A 14,797-nucleotide genomic window follows, 5' to 3' on the forward strand; every position below is an offset into this window, starting at 1 on the left:
ACAGATTCATCGCGCTCTGCTTGAAGAAATTCCTCCTCATCTCAGTTCTAAAGCATCATTGCTTCACTTTGAGGCTGTTCCCTAGGATCCTGGCCTCTCCTATTACTGGAAATATTTTCTCCACATCCACACCATCCAGGCCTCTCAGCATTAGTTTCAATGAGATTCTCCGCTCATCTTTCTAAACTCCAAGTACAGACCCATAGTCCTCAACCGCTCCTCACATAACAAGCTTTTCATCCTCAGGAGCATTCTTGTAAACCTCTTATGGATCCCCTCCAATGCCAGCACATGCTTCCTTAGGTACAGAGCCCAAAACTGCTCAAAATATTCCAAATGTGGCCTGACCAGAGCCTTATACAGCCTCAGCAGTACATCTCTGCTTCTGTATTCTAGCCCCCTTGAAATGAATGCTAACATTACATTTGCCTTCCTAACTGCCAACTGGAACCTGCATGTTAACCTTAAGAGAACCTAGAATGAGGACCCCTAAGTCTATTTCTGTTTCAGATTTCCAAAGCCTTTCTCCATTTGGAAACTGCTCTATGTCTCTATTCTTCCTACCAAAGTGCATGACCTCACACTTTCCCACATTGTAATCTATCTGCCACTTCTTTGCCCACTCTCCTAGCCCATCCAATTCCTTCTACACCCTCCCGCCTCCTCAATACTACTTGTCTCTCCACCTTTCTTTGTGTTATTTGCAAAATAAACAATGATACCCTCAGTTCCTTTATCAGATCATTAATGTATAAGTTCCACAAACTTTGTTGAATAATTGAGACTTTTTTGCACCTCCTACGTTATTTGATAACAAAATGATTTTTGTCCACATGGTAGTAGTTAAAGTATAAGTTAAAAGATGCCTCCTGTTGTGATTTGTCAGATTCATGGCAGTGTGTTGAAGTATTTCCTATGGTGAGATAAAGAGTGGTGAAATTTGTAGGGTGTGTTCCGTAACTGAAAGGGTTTTGTTTCAATTCACCAATGTCTGCACTTGACATTAGGGTTGCATTTAACTGAATATGGCGTGAAAGAGCTTTAACAAAACTGGAGTCAAAGGAAATAAGGGGAAAATCTCTCTGATGGTTGGTCCTAAGCCTGGCACAAAGGAAGATGGTTGAGGTGCTGGAGATCAGTCATTTCAGCTCCAGGACATCTCTGCAGGAGATCCTCGGAGAGGTGTCCTCGGCCTGACCATTTTCAGTTGTTTCATCAATGACCTTCCCGCCATCATAAAGTCAACAAGGAGAATTGTTTTGATGATTGCTCAATGTTTGGCATAATCTGCAACTCCTCAAGTACTGAAGCAGTCAGTAACCATATGCAGCATGACCTGGGCAATATCCAGGCTTGATTGGAAAAGAGGCAAGTAACATTCATGCCTTACAAGTGTCAGGCAATGGCCATCTCTAAGAAGTGAGAATCTAATCATTGCTCGTTGATGTTGAATGGTATTGCTGTAATTGAATCCCTCACTATCAAATCCTGGGAGTTATTATAGACAAGAAACTGAACTGTACAAGTCAAATAAACATTGTACCTTCAAAAGGGAAGCCTCTGAAAGTAGTCCGGGGCATTGGCCACAGTTAGCCCTCTGGTTGGGGTGATCTAAACCAGGGGATCACTGACCCCGCAATGTGGGGAGTCCTGTGGCTCCATAGTGGTGAGTCCTGGGGTGTAGGACAAATGAGGTTGGGGAAATGTATAGGCATCAATCAAGGGTCTGGGTACTGTGTCCAGGGCTGTGTGGTTAGGGCACTCAAGCAGAATGTATATTCTGTTCAGAGAAACTGGGTAAAATGAGTAGGGTACAAGAGGGAACTCTGTCATAGAAGGTAACTCAGTTAGGATTTATATTTGCTAGAGTTCAGAAGAATGAGGTAGGACTATCATAGAAATCTATAAAATTCTAACAGGATCAGGCAGGGTAGATATAAGAAGGATTCTCCTAATGACAGAGTCTTGAACCTGTGGTCACAGGATAAAGAATACAGGATAAACCATTGAGGATTGAGGGGAGAAGAAATTTCTTCACCCAGGAAGTTGTTTGTGAGCCGATGGAAGTCTCTGCTACAGGAAGCAGTCAAAGCCTTTGTATGGTTTCTGGAAGAAATTGGATATAGCACTTGGCAATTAGGGATCAAAAGATATGGGAAGAAAGCAGGACAGAGTACTGAGTTGGATGATAACCATGATGATTATTGAGGAGGTTTGAAAGGGACTGAACGAGACTGTATCTCAGGGCTGTTTGTTTGTTCTCTTAGTGCATGCTCACTTAGCACCTATTCCCATGCTCACCTACCTCCTTTGCCTTTTCTGCTGTGTCAATTCACACAGTCACTCAACCAGGCAGATGGCCTTGCTGTTCAGCAATCCTTGGCCAAGGCAGCATACATCTTGCTGTGCATCAACCTCACAGCTTCTGCTCCCATGTTTCTATCTGAAGTGAGTGATTTCATTGGGCCTTGCAGACAGAACCCTCCAAGAAACTCAGTGATAGTAACAATTAGCCAAAAACTTGTAAGATTGAACCCTTGTTTTTGATCCTGTAAATAATCTTGCTGCATGTTCTACACATGCGCACGCATATTACCATTACATTTTGGGCATTGTGAAAATAGTTTCTAATTCTTTCTTTTGATTTAAATTTACAGGAAAGAATGTTTTCTGTTTGTTTTTAAGAGTCACAGCATTCAAGGGGTTAAGACATTCCTTTAAAATACAAAATGTGAACTCAATGAAGAGGTGGGTAAAAGGGGAAATTATCCCACCTCCCTACCTTGTCTATAAAGTGAAATCTATGTATGCCTTTCTGCTGTGATCTATACAAATCTTTCCGGAAATTATGACTAACCTCTCAGCTTTTCAATATATATCAAAACTGCAGCTTACTTGAGTTATCTTTTTAATATTAGTTTTGGTTGAATATTCTGCATAAGTAATACTATTATGGATGTATTATTGATCCAACATTTGATGCAATTATTCTTTTGCTTCTGATCACTGGTTTGAATATTTATATCCCATGGTGATAAATGAGGTGCTGACAATATTTTGGCAGAGGATCTCTCCTCTCATTGAGTGGGCCTGACTTGAGTCCAATATTATTTGTTTCTTTGAGGCATCTTTATTTTTATTGGCCACTTTCTTGCTTTTCTTCTGTTTAGAGAATATCTGGCCATCCTTTGAAAGAATAGCATCATTTTTGTGTTTGTGTCTAGTTGTGTCTTTTTAGTTCTAACATCTTTTTCTCTTTTGGGTTTCTTTTGGATGAATTTGATTCAATTCTAAAGAATCAGTTAATGTATCGCCAGAAGCTTTAGATTTTTGCTATTGTTTTCATAAAGTTAACCAATATAAGAAGGCAAATGGTAATTGTGGTTTATTATAGCTTTGTGATATTAGCTTTGACTCGAATGAATTGGAGTGAAAGCATGCTCTCCAGGGATTCTCCCACCTCTCTGGGGTTAGTTTGGACTCTGACTAAATTCAAGCTGCATTTATATTGGAACTGCAGTGTCAATGTAAAGTATTTTAACTTCACAGTTACAGTGTAAGTGCACTAAGATGCAGTTTTCTCAGACAAGGGGAGATGTGCATAAATACATGGGTGATTTAAATCCTTCCAGCAACTGTTGAGTCAGATTCCCAATACCATGCCACTCTCTTCCAGATTTTGCCTGGACTGAATTGAAAATGAGCAGGGAATCTCTACTGGGTAAGGCATTTATACATTCTAAAAGGTAATTGAGTGTTGTCTTTAACTCTCAGTTCTAGATGAAAACACGTGAAGGCATCTGCTTCCCAACCTGTCAGCAACTTGCCCAGGATTACAGAGGGGAGTGCTCAGGTTTCTGTGAAAGTGAGGTTCTGTGAAACTGACAAATTGAGAAAGTTTTGATCAACAAAACTGATGATCTGTGGGAACCAAAGGTGTAGGTAAAGTAGGAATGCTGATTTGTTGAGTGAGTTTGAAGGTTTTGGAACCAATTTAGAATACAAAACATGAAAGGTAATTATTTTGAATTGTTAACTGAGCTATGTGCCTTTTTGTTTGAGTCTCAAGCAGATTAGAAAATTAAATGGATGTCTCAGAGTGACATGGGATAAAGGGTTTTGATTCATGGAATACTGATGCGCCTACTCAGAAAAGAGACAATTTTCCATTGGGATGGCTTCTACCTTATTTAAACTGGGACCAGTGTCCTGGTGCTTAAGATAGACAGGGCTGTGGATGGCACTTTAAATTTTAAACAAACAGTGGGTAGAGGTGAGGAGGTTGAAGGTGTTGTTCAGGTGAAGAGAGAGTTAGAAATCCAACAAGGAAGGAAAAGACAGCAGAACATTGTAGAGATGTGGATAAAAATGAACATGTTAAGTAGGGAAGGATAAAGACTCTAACAGCAACTGTTCAGTGAGTAAGGTTCACACATGAACTAATAGTAAAAAAATTAAATTAAAGATCTTTCAGATTCACAGACTCGATACAGTGCTGTAGGAAGCTATTTGGCCTATCCACCACTTTTCAAATGAGTATGACGACTTACTGCCATCCTTTCACCCTTCCCCTGTAACCTTGCACAGTATTTCTTCAGAAGCAATCATCTCATACCCTCTTGAATGTCTTGATTGAACCTGTCTCTATCACAGTTCTGCGTAGTGCGTTCAGACCCGAACTACTTGCTCTGAGATTTTTTTTTTCTACTTGCTGTTTGACACTTTCTTTCTTTTCTCACATCATTTTTACTTCCTTTCCAAACTATTTTAAACCTGTAACAACCTGTACCAATCCTTTTACAAGTGGAACAGTTTCTCCCAGACCTCTCATGATTTTAAAAACTTCAATCAAATTTTCTCTTAGCAGTCCCAACTTATGCAATCTATCTTTGGAACTAAAGTTTCTCCTCCCTGGAATCATTCTGTTAAAACTTTTCTACACTCTCTTCCATGTGTTTACAGCCTTCCAAAAGTGTGGCATCTAGAATCATACACAATACCTCAGCTGAGGTCAAACTTTTGGATAAGACAGGGTCAGCATAACCTCCTTGCTCTTACACTGTATGCCACTATTAATCAATACCAGGATACTGAATGCTTTATCAACTTCTTTCTCCAGCCATTTTGCCATCTTTAAAGGACTTAGTACATAGCCACTTAGGTCTCTCTCTGCCCCTATACAGCTTTGAAAGTAGTACCGTTTTATTTTACACAGGCTCTCTCTGTTCTTCACACACACCCTTTCACCTTGAACATCATCTGCCACCCATTTGCCCACTCCACTAACCTGCCAATATCCTGACCTATTCACATTTTGTAATGCTCCCAAGTTTTGTTCCATTGGCAAACTTTAAAATTCTTCTCTGCACGATTTGGATGATTAATATAAATCAGGAAAAGCAAGGGTCTCAATACTGTCCTCTGACCCCACTACAATCCTTTTTCCAGCCTGAAACGTATCCATTAACCGGTACTCTATGCTTCCCAATACTCAGCCAACTTTGCATTCATATTTGTACTGCTCCTTTTATTGAACAAGGCTGGTCTGTGACACTATATTGAACACCTTTTGGAAGTACATGTATGCCATGCCAAAGGCATTACCATCATTAAACATCTCTGTCAATTCCTCAAAAAACTTAAAATTTAATTAAACATAATTCTCTCTTTAAAAATCTATGCTGTTGCTCACTATTTTTATTTGTCCATATGATTATTAATTTTATCCTGAATTATGGTTTCTGGAAATTTCCACACTACTGAAATTGAACTGACTCACATAATTGCTGTGCTTATTCTTATAACCTTTCTTTGACAAAAACATTAGCTTTGCAATTCTACACTCTTCTGGAAATATCTCCCATGTCTGGGGAAGACTGAAAAATCATGGGCAGTGCCTCTGATAATGTTCACTCTCACGTTCTTCATAATTCTTCGATGTATCTCATCTGGTCCTGGGGACTTGTCAGTTCCAAAACCCTTGTATTTTTCCAGGGTAAACTTCATCTGCTATTTTTCCATCCAAGTCTCCAGCCTATCTGTATCCTGCTGTATCCTCCAGCAATCCTCCTCACTATCTCTGGCTTCTCCAAACCTTGTGTCATCCACAAACTTACTAGTCAGACCATCTAAATTCTCCTCCAAATCACAAACAACAGGGGTCACTGCACTGATTCCTGTGGAACACCACTGCCCACAAATCTCCAATCTGAAAAATACCTTTCCACTGCTATTCACCTGTGACAAAAGAGAATACAAAGATTTCATGCAATGCCCCAGCAATTTCTTCCCTCGCCCTCCTCAGTATTCTGGAATAGATCCCATCAAGGGGACTTATCTGCCTTAATACTTTTTAAAACACCAAACATCTCCTCCTTTGTAATATCCCCATGCCCTAAAATATCAATGTACCCCTCCTGAAACTCACCATTCACCATGTCCTTCTCCTTTGTGAATACCAATGCAAAATATTCATTAAGGGCCTCACCCATTTCTCTGAGTCCATGCATAAATTCAATCCTTTGTCATTAAATGGACCCATCCTCTCCCTAGCTACCCTCTGGCTCCTTGGATACTTATAAAACACCTTGAAATCTTCATTAATTCTGTTTGCTAAGGACATTTCATAGCCCCATTTAGCCCTATTAATTCCTTGTTTGAGTTCTTTTCTGCTTTGTTGACAATCTGTTCTGCTATAACATGGTAGATCAGTTCTCGTATAAGCCCACGTTATAAGAAAATCACGTAATAGGAGCACCATTTCAACTAATGGGGCCGGAGTTGCATTATAACCAATGGACAGTTTAAACTTTGCACTTTAGAAACAGTGTCCCTATTTTGTCAATCATGTTATAGCGAATTCGCATTAATGAAACATGCATTATAGCAGAATGACCTGTATATTCTTTGAGTGCATTGTCTGTTAGAGTTTCCTAAACTTTATGGATGCCCCTGTTTTCTTTTAACTCAGCTCACAGTTTCTCTTGTCGTCCAACATTCCCATATCTATCCATTCTTATCCTTTATTTTCACAGGAACATACTGGTCCTGAATGCTAATCAACTGCCTTTAAAAGATTCACACATGAGAAATGTGGATGTAGCCTCAAACAGCCACGCCCCCACCCCCACAATCTACATTCCCCATTTCCTGCCTAATATTGTGGTAGTTAGCCTCCCTCCAGTTTAGTACTTTTATCCAAAGGGGTAGAGGAGTCCAGAACTAGATGGCATAGGTTTAAGGTGAGAGAGGAAAGATTTCAAAGGGACCGAAGGGGCAACTTTTTCACGAGGATGTTGCATGTGTGGAATGAGCTGCCAGAGGAAAGTGGTGGAGGCTGGTACAATTACAACATTTAAAAGGTATCTGGATGGGTATGTGAATAGGAAGCATTTGGATAAAAATGGGCCAAGTGCTGGAAAATGGAACGAGATTAATTTAGGATATCTGGTCAGCATGGACAAGTTGGACCAAAGGGTCTGTCTCCATGCTGTACATCTCTATGACTCTATGAATACACTTATTCATAAGTAACTTAAAGCTTACGGAATCATAGTCACTGTTCCAAAATGCTCCTGCACTAAAACTTTGATCACCTGGCTTGGCTCATTCCCCAGTACCTGATCTTGTATGGTCCCTTCTGTAGTTGGACTATTTACATATTATTTCAAAAAACTGTCCTGGACACATCTCAGAAACATCCCCATCCAAGCTCCTGGCACCAGGGGAGTCCCAGTCAATTTAGGGAAGTTAAAATCACCCACCACAACAACCTATTATCCGTCCACCTACCTGTTTCTCCATCACTCATTGCTATTGGGAGGCCTTTAGTTCAATCCCATCAAAATGACTGCACCCTTCAATTTGTGAGCTCTATCCATATGACCTCACTGGATGAGCCCTCCAAAGTGTTTTTCCTCAGGACAGCTGTAATATTCTCCCTTATCAGTAACACAACTCCCCCAGCTTCTACATCCCCTCTATCTCACCTGCAACATTTAAACCCTGGAACATTAAGCTTCCAGTTTTGTCCCTCTCTCAACCAGGTCTCTCTAATAGCTGCAGCATCATTGTTATATGTACTAGTCCAGGCTCCCAAGGTTTTCTGCCTTACATATCATATCCTCACATTAAAACAAATGCACTACAGACTGACACTCCTGCCATGTTCAGTAACCTGTTCTTCTTAGCCTTACTAGTGTTAGTCTCTAACACCTCCTCGGTCATTTTGCTTGTTGTCCTCAGAATGTTCCTCAGAATAGCAGATTTTGGGAGGGGGAGAAAGCTCCTTAGTCTTCAGTAGTTCCATGGTTTCAGGCTTTATGCCTGCTTTCCCCAGACAGCAGAGTATATGGTTTTCTCTAAACCTTTTTCCTTTGCCCACAGCTTGGTCAAAATTCCCCTTTCTCTAAGATTCGTCTGCAGAGGCTGCTTCTTGTTATTTGAATCCTAAGTTGGCTGAACAGTCAATTTTATGGAGAATCAAATTGTAAAAATGTCTGTTCTGGACTGTTTCATAACCTTTCTGACTGTGGAGCTGGACTCTTGTATTATCTTTCACCTAAGGAAACCATCTTCTCAAATACCGTGGTTACCAATTTGAATGGCACTTTGATATCTATTCAGCCAGAAGTACTGCTTAACACCTTAAAAAGACACATTGTGTTCCCCACAGTAAGGTATAGTCTTAAAATCTCCCTTTTGTAACTCGATACTGAAACACGGCTCATTCAGCTCAGAAATATTCCACTGTAACAGACATAAGCTGCTGGGGGCACCATGCTGAAGAAGCTTCTTTTAACTTAATTTCCAATGTACAGATGTTTAAAGCAGTGCTGTCCTCTTAACATTTTTTCGTTAAAAAAAATCAATCAGATAACATGATCATTATAGACACCAACAACACCAGCAGCACCACCTCCAGCTGTTTCTCTTTCAGGAGCATGCTCCATCACCACTGAGGAAAGAATGAAAAGTTACACACAGTCAGGAGGTGACAAGAAAGTCAACACAGCTTCTGCAGGCTGACGATTAATTCTCTCGGTATGTGAACACTAATGCCTCAGGTAGCTTAGGTTCTCACAACACATTATGACCCACATCTGCATCTTTCTGGTACAGGACCTCCTTCCTTATGGACCAGGTGAACACACATTGCCAATGGCTGGCAAGATGCCTGCCCCTGGATATTGGAACAATCTCGCATCTGTTTGACGATTTGAACATTTGACTATGCATCAACTCACATCCTTAATTCAACAAAATGTGTTCATGGACACTGGTCAAAATTATCCCTTTCTTTTCAATATTTTATTGAATGGATCTGGAGGCCATGTATCTGTTTATAAGGCTGAGTTGTTCAGCATTTTGTGGAAAAGATATCCATAATTCAAGCTAGGGAGGAGGGACTTGGGGGAGGGGCGATGGAGATGTGATAGGTGGAAGGAGGTCAAGGTGAGGGTGATAGGCCGGAGTGGGCCTATCACCCTCACCTTGACCGCCTTCCACCTATCACATCTCCATTGCCCCTCCCCCAAGTCCCTCCTCCCTACCTTTTATCTTAGCCTGCTGGACACACTTTCCTCATTCCTGATGAAGGGCTTATGCCCGAAACATCAAATTTCCTGTTCCTTGGATGCTGCCTGACCTGCTGCGCTTTTCCAGCAACACATTTTCAGCTCTGATCTCCAGCATCTGCAGACCTCACTTTCTCCATCCATAATTCAAGGACAATTATTCCAGAAATGCAATCAATTAAATCATTAGCATCCAGAAGAAAGTTAAGCATTTTCATTACATAATCCAATAGTATAGCTTTCAGGTCGGAAAATTGTTGAAATAAATACTAACTATTGCCTTCAACTGTCCTTAATCATGGTGTTGGCACAGCAATGCATAACAGCAAACATTCCACACTAGTTTATCTAAATGAAACTGAAGCCAAATTCTGATAATTATTAATTTTCCTTTTGGCAACTGTGTCAAGTCTCATGGAACCATGGAACTAGAGGTCTGTTTGCTCTTCAGGGCAAATCAGTCAATTTCTGACCTTTGTGATATCACAGTAGAAAAACAATGAAGTTTCCACACCGGCTGATCTAAAAAACTCAAAAGTTAATCGATCTGTTTATAAGGATTAATTAATTAATTTTATGTTAGGATAGGATTATAAAGCTAAGGAACTAATATCATAAAGTCCTTGCAATAAGCTGTGTCATTATTTTCTGCTGTAACTTTCTCTGTACTATGGTGAGACCTCACAAAGTATAATTTTGGACTCCTTAGGAACTATATAACTATCTTAAATGGAGTGAAATGCAGGTTTAGGAGACTGTTGTCTGTGATGAGGGGATTGCTCTATGAGGAGAGATTGAATAGACTAGGCATATATTCCTTCCGGTTAGGAAGATTGAAGGATGACATCATTGAAACATATTATTCTGGAAGGTTTGACAGTTTTGGTGACAAATCATCCGCCGACATTTCCGCCACCTCCAAAAAGACCCCACCACCAGGGATATATTTTCCTCCCCACCCCTTTTCGCCTTCTACAAAGACCATTCCCTCTGTGACTACCTGGTCAGGTCCATGCCCCCCTACAACCCACCCTCCCATCCTGGCACCTTCCCCTGCCACCGCAAGAACTGTAAAACCTGTGCCCACACCTCCTCCCTCACCTCTATCCAAGGCCCTAAAGGAGCCTTCCACATCCATCAAAGTTTTACCTGCACATCCACTAATATCATTTATTGTATCCGTTGCTCCCGATGCGGTCTCCTCTACATTGAGGAGACTGGATGCCTCCTAGCAGAGCGCTTTAGGGAACATCTCTAGGACACCCGCACCAATCAACCACACCGCTCCGTGGCCCAACATTTCAACTCCCCCTCCCACTCTGCCGAGGACATGGAGGTCCTGGGCCTCCTTCACCGCCGCTCCCTCACCACCAGACGCCTGGAGGAAGAATGCCTCATCTTCCTCCTTGGAACACTTCAACCCCAGGGCATCAATGTGGACTTCAACAGTTTCCTCATTTCCCTTTCCCCCACCTCATCCTAGTTCCAAACTTCCAGCCCAGCACTCTCCCATGACTTGTCCTACCTGCCTATCTCCGCTTCCACCTATCCACTCCACCCTCTCCTCCCTGACCTATCACCTTCACCCCCCCCACTCACCTATTGTCCTCTATGCTACTTTCTCCCCACCCGCACCCTCTTCTAGCTTATCTCTCCATGCTTCAGACTCACTGCTTTTATTCCTGATGAAGGGCTTTGCCCAAAACGTCGATTTCGCTGCTCCTTGGATGCTGCCTGAATTGCTGTGCTCTTCCAGCACCACTGATCCAGAATCTGGTTTCCAGCATCTGCAGTCATTGTTTTTATCCAGTTTTGGTGACAAGAACATGTTTCCCTTCACTTGGAGAAAGTAATGACTGCAGACGCTGGAGATCAAAGTCGAAAAGTGTGGCGCTGGAAAAGCACGGCAAGTCAGGCAGGATCCGAGGAGCAGGAGAGTCAACGTTTTGAGCATGAGCTCTTCATCGGGAATGTCGATTCTCCTGGTCCTCGGATGCTGCCTGACCGGTTGTGCTCTTCCTTTCACTTGGAAACTAGAACCAGAACACAATCTCAGGGTAAGGGGATGGCCATTTAGGAACAAGGCAAGGATACATCTCTGTGACAGAGAGCTGCGATTGTTGATTACATTCATCACAGAGATGGATGGATTAGGATCAGGAGTAGGCCATTCAGCCATTCTAACCTGCTGCACCACTCACTGAGATCATGGCTGTTCTGTGGCCTAACTTCACATGACAGCTTTTGGTCTATATACCTTGATATCTTTGCTTGGCAAAAAATTATCTATCTCATATATAAAATAAACAACTGACCTTGCATTCACTGCCTTTTTTGAAGAGAGTTCCAGACCTCTATCATCTTTTCTGTGTAGACATACTTCCTCAGAACTCTCCTGAATGGCCTGGGCCTAAATCACAAACCATGCCCCACTATGGTTCTAGAATCTCCAATCAGTGGAAATAGTTTATCTTTCTCTACCTTGTCTTTTCCTGATAGCTTGTTAGCCACTAAGTAAACAAAAGCTTATGAGAAAGTGCAGTAAGCTAAAATAAAAGATCCACCATCATTTTGTTAAAGGGAACAGCAGGCTCAAGAGGCCTTTGTTTCTTCCACCCTTATGTTCTTCTTTAACACTTGTATCACCTAGCTCTCAGCATATTGAAAATGAATGTTGCTCTGACCCATTTCCAAAAATAAAAGACTGAAATTAAACAAAAAAGAACCCATGGATTCTGGAAATCTGAAATAAAAACAAAGCACTGAAGAAACACAATATGCCTAGCTGCACCTGTAGAGACAAAAAACAATGTCAACTCTGTGATTTTCTCTACAGATGCTGCCAGACCTGCTGAGTCTCTCCAACACTTTCTGGTTTTGTTCCAAAAAGACCATTGCCTTCAGAACAGCAATTAAAGTATAATTGAGGTCTCCCAGAACCAAAACAATTTTATGAAGATTCTGAATTAAAATGGGGGGAGTTTATTGAAACGGAATCACATTGGAAGATAGCAAGAGACAGTTAATAACATTGATAATAAATAAACAATAAAATGTTGAACAGAGATCTTGATTGTTCTTTTTGTATGATGTAACCATGATTTCTTTTGTCCAATCAGGACAAATGGTTTTAAGAGTGGAACTCTGAAAATATTTGAGAGAAGACTGAGATACCAGAGTATGGATGTGAACTATGGAGAGCGATGTATCTGAGCGTCTGTGTAAATGATCTCTTCAAAACTTACAACGTGGGGGCTATGAAAAAACCCAGAAGTAATGTGGAAAAACACAGCTGCAATCTTCATGATGTTTAAATCATTTCAAAATAACCTCCTCTCTTATTTCCTGCAATAAAGAACCTGTTACTCCCTAAATGGTTGTTAAAATGTTAATAGTGTGTGGTTAATACATTACAGTTGGAAAAAGTTGTGTCATTTTATTCCTACCCAGAGACTGAAACATGAACTCCAACTCTGAACCTTTAAACTAACTAAAACAGAACAACTTTCACATCTGAGTAAACAGAATAAATTCGACTTTCTGAAACAAAAACAGAAAATGCTGGAAACACTCCGCAGGTCAGGCAGCATCTGTTAAAATTAAAATGCCGATGTATGGCCCTGTATCGACTGCAGGTGCAGGCCCCAGTTGCTCATCATGGGAAAGCCCCAGGAATTCCAGGGGCAAAATGGTGGGACAGTGATTTGACTCATTTGTTCTCCATCCCTTTTCCTCTGCTTTGTGCCTGGGAAATGCCAACTCCTCAGTGAAGGAGGAGGGAAGAAAACTAATTCTCGTACATGCATTTGGCATGACCTACACTTTGTCATTTTTGTGAGAATTGTTATGAGTAATCGGATTCAGATCTTTTTCCTGCATTTTCCACATGCTTGTATCTCTCAGTGCAAAATTATTACACTCATCGTTACTATTCAGATCATCAACCTCTGCTTCTTCACAATCGTTAAAAATCACACAGCATCATGTGATAGGTTGATGCAAATCCCAGAGCTTCTTTTATGTCACATTCTCGAGGTTTTATAACAAAAGCTGATGTCGCAGCTCAGATAATACCTTAAAGGTGTGAGGTTAGAGTTTGTCTGTATCCCAATCTTGAGTCAGACTGTTCTATTTATAAATACTCCATGGATTCACTGCCTGCACTAACTGCCTGCAGGTTCTGCATTCTTTGAGCAAAATAGAATGTAACTGCAAATATAATTCTACAAATACAAATTCCTTAAACCTTAAGTTATCTTGAGAATGTGACTTAAAAGGAGCTCTGGGATTTACATATTAATGAATCGAAACCAGCAAACCCACTCTAAAAGATGAAAGACTTAACAATCTATTAGATTTGTTCAATGTATTATTTCAGCTGCATGAGACTGTAATCTTTTGCTATAAATTTTGTGTCTTTTGCTCCTGCTTCACAACCACCGATGAAGGAACAGCACTTTGACAGCTACTGCTTCCAAATAAACCTGTTGAACTATAACCTGTGATTTTTAAACTTTGTCCACCCCAGTCCATCAAAATCATGTTCCTCACGACAATTTAACATACGGTTAAATGGGCCATTTGATGTAAAACTCCAGGGCACTTCACAGGGAAGTTATCAAAACAAACGTTAACACAGAAAAGCTCATCACAAGGTAGTAGGTTTTAAGGAGCATCTTGAAAAAGTAAATGATGGCAAAAAGCCGTAAGGTCTAGGGAGAAAATTTCAAAGCTTAGAGCTTTAGCAGCCGAAGGAATATCACTGAGTGAAGTGATTAAAATGAAGAATGTTTAAGAGCCCAGAATTACAGGAGTGCAGATCTCTCACAGGGTTGTAGGTTTGAAGCGAGGCCATGAAGGAATTTGGAAGCCAATTTAAAGCTGAGGTGTTGTACATCCAGGAGCCAGTGCAGACCTGTAAGCTCAGGGTGTTCGGTGAGTGAGTGTTGCTGTGCATTAGCACTTGGCAGAATTGTGTTTGACCTAAGCGTATGAACTTTGGATGCCGGCCAGAACAAGACTGGAATGGTCATGTAAAGACACAACAAAGACATGAGCAAGGACTTCAACATAAGAGAGATCAGGCAGGGGTAGATTTGAGTGATTTTGCCGAGGTAGAGATTTGTGGTCTTGTGATGGTATAGTTAGGTGTTTAGATTAGATTAGATACAGGGTGGAAACAGGCCCTTCGGCCCAACAAGTCCACCCCAACCCGCCAAAGC

General features: G+C 41.0%; 1 long non-coding RNA gene across 1 annotated transcript in view; it reads left to right on the forward strand.

Moving 5' to 3' along the window:
- Positions 1-12,949, forward strand: part of LOC132815749 (uncharacterized) — a 76,129-nt gene extending 63,180 nt beyond the window's left edge. The window contains exons 3-4 of the long non-coding RNA XR_009644703.1: positions 3,677-3,721; positions 12,695-12,949. This is a non-coding gene — a long non-coding RNA (uncharacterized LOC132815749). The remainder of the gene's footprint in view (positions 1-3,676; positions 3,722-12,694) is intronic.
- Positions 12,950-14,797: the final 1,848 nt, after the last annotated feature.

The sequence above is a fragment of the Hemiscyllium ocellatum genome, chromosome 5 (genome assembly GCF_020745735.1).
Source record: "Hemiscyllium ocellatum isolate sHemOce1 chromosome 5, sHemOce1.pat.X.cur, whole genome shotgun sequence".
NCBI classification, from domain to species: domain Eukaryota; kingdom Metazoa; phylum Chordata; class Chondrichthyes; order Orectolobiformes; family Hemiscylliidae; genus Hemiscyllium; species Hemiscyllium ocellatum.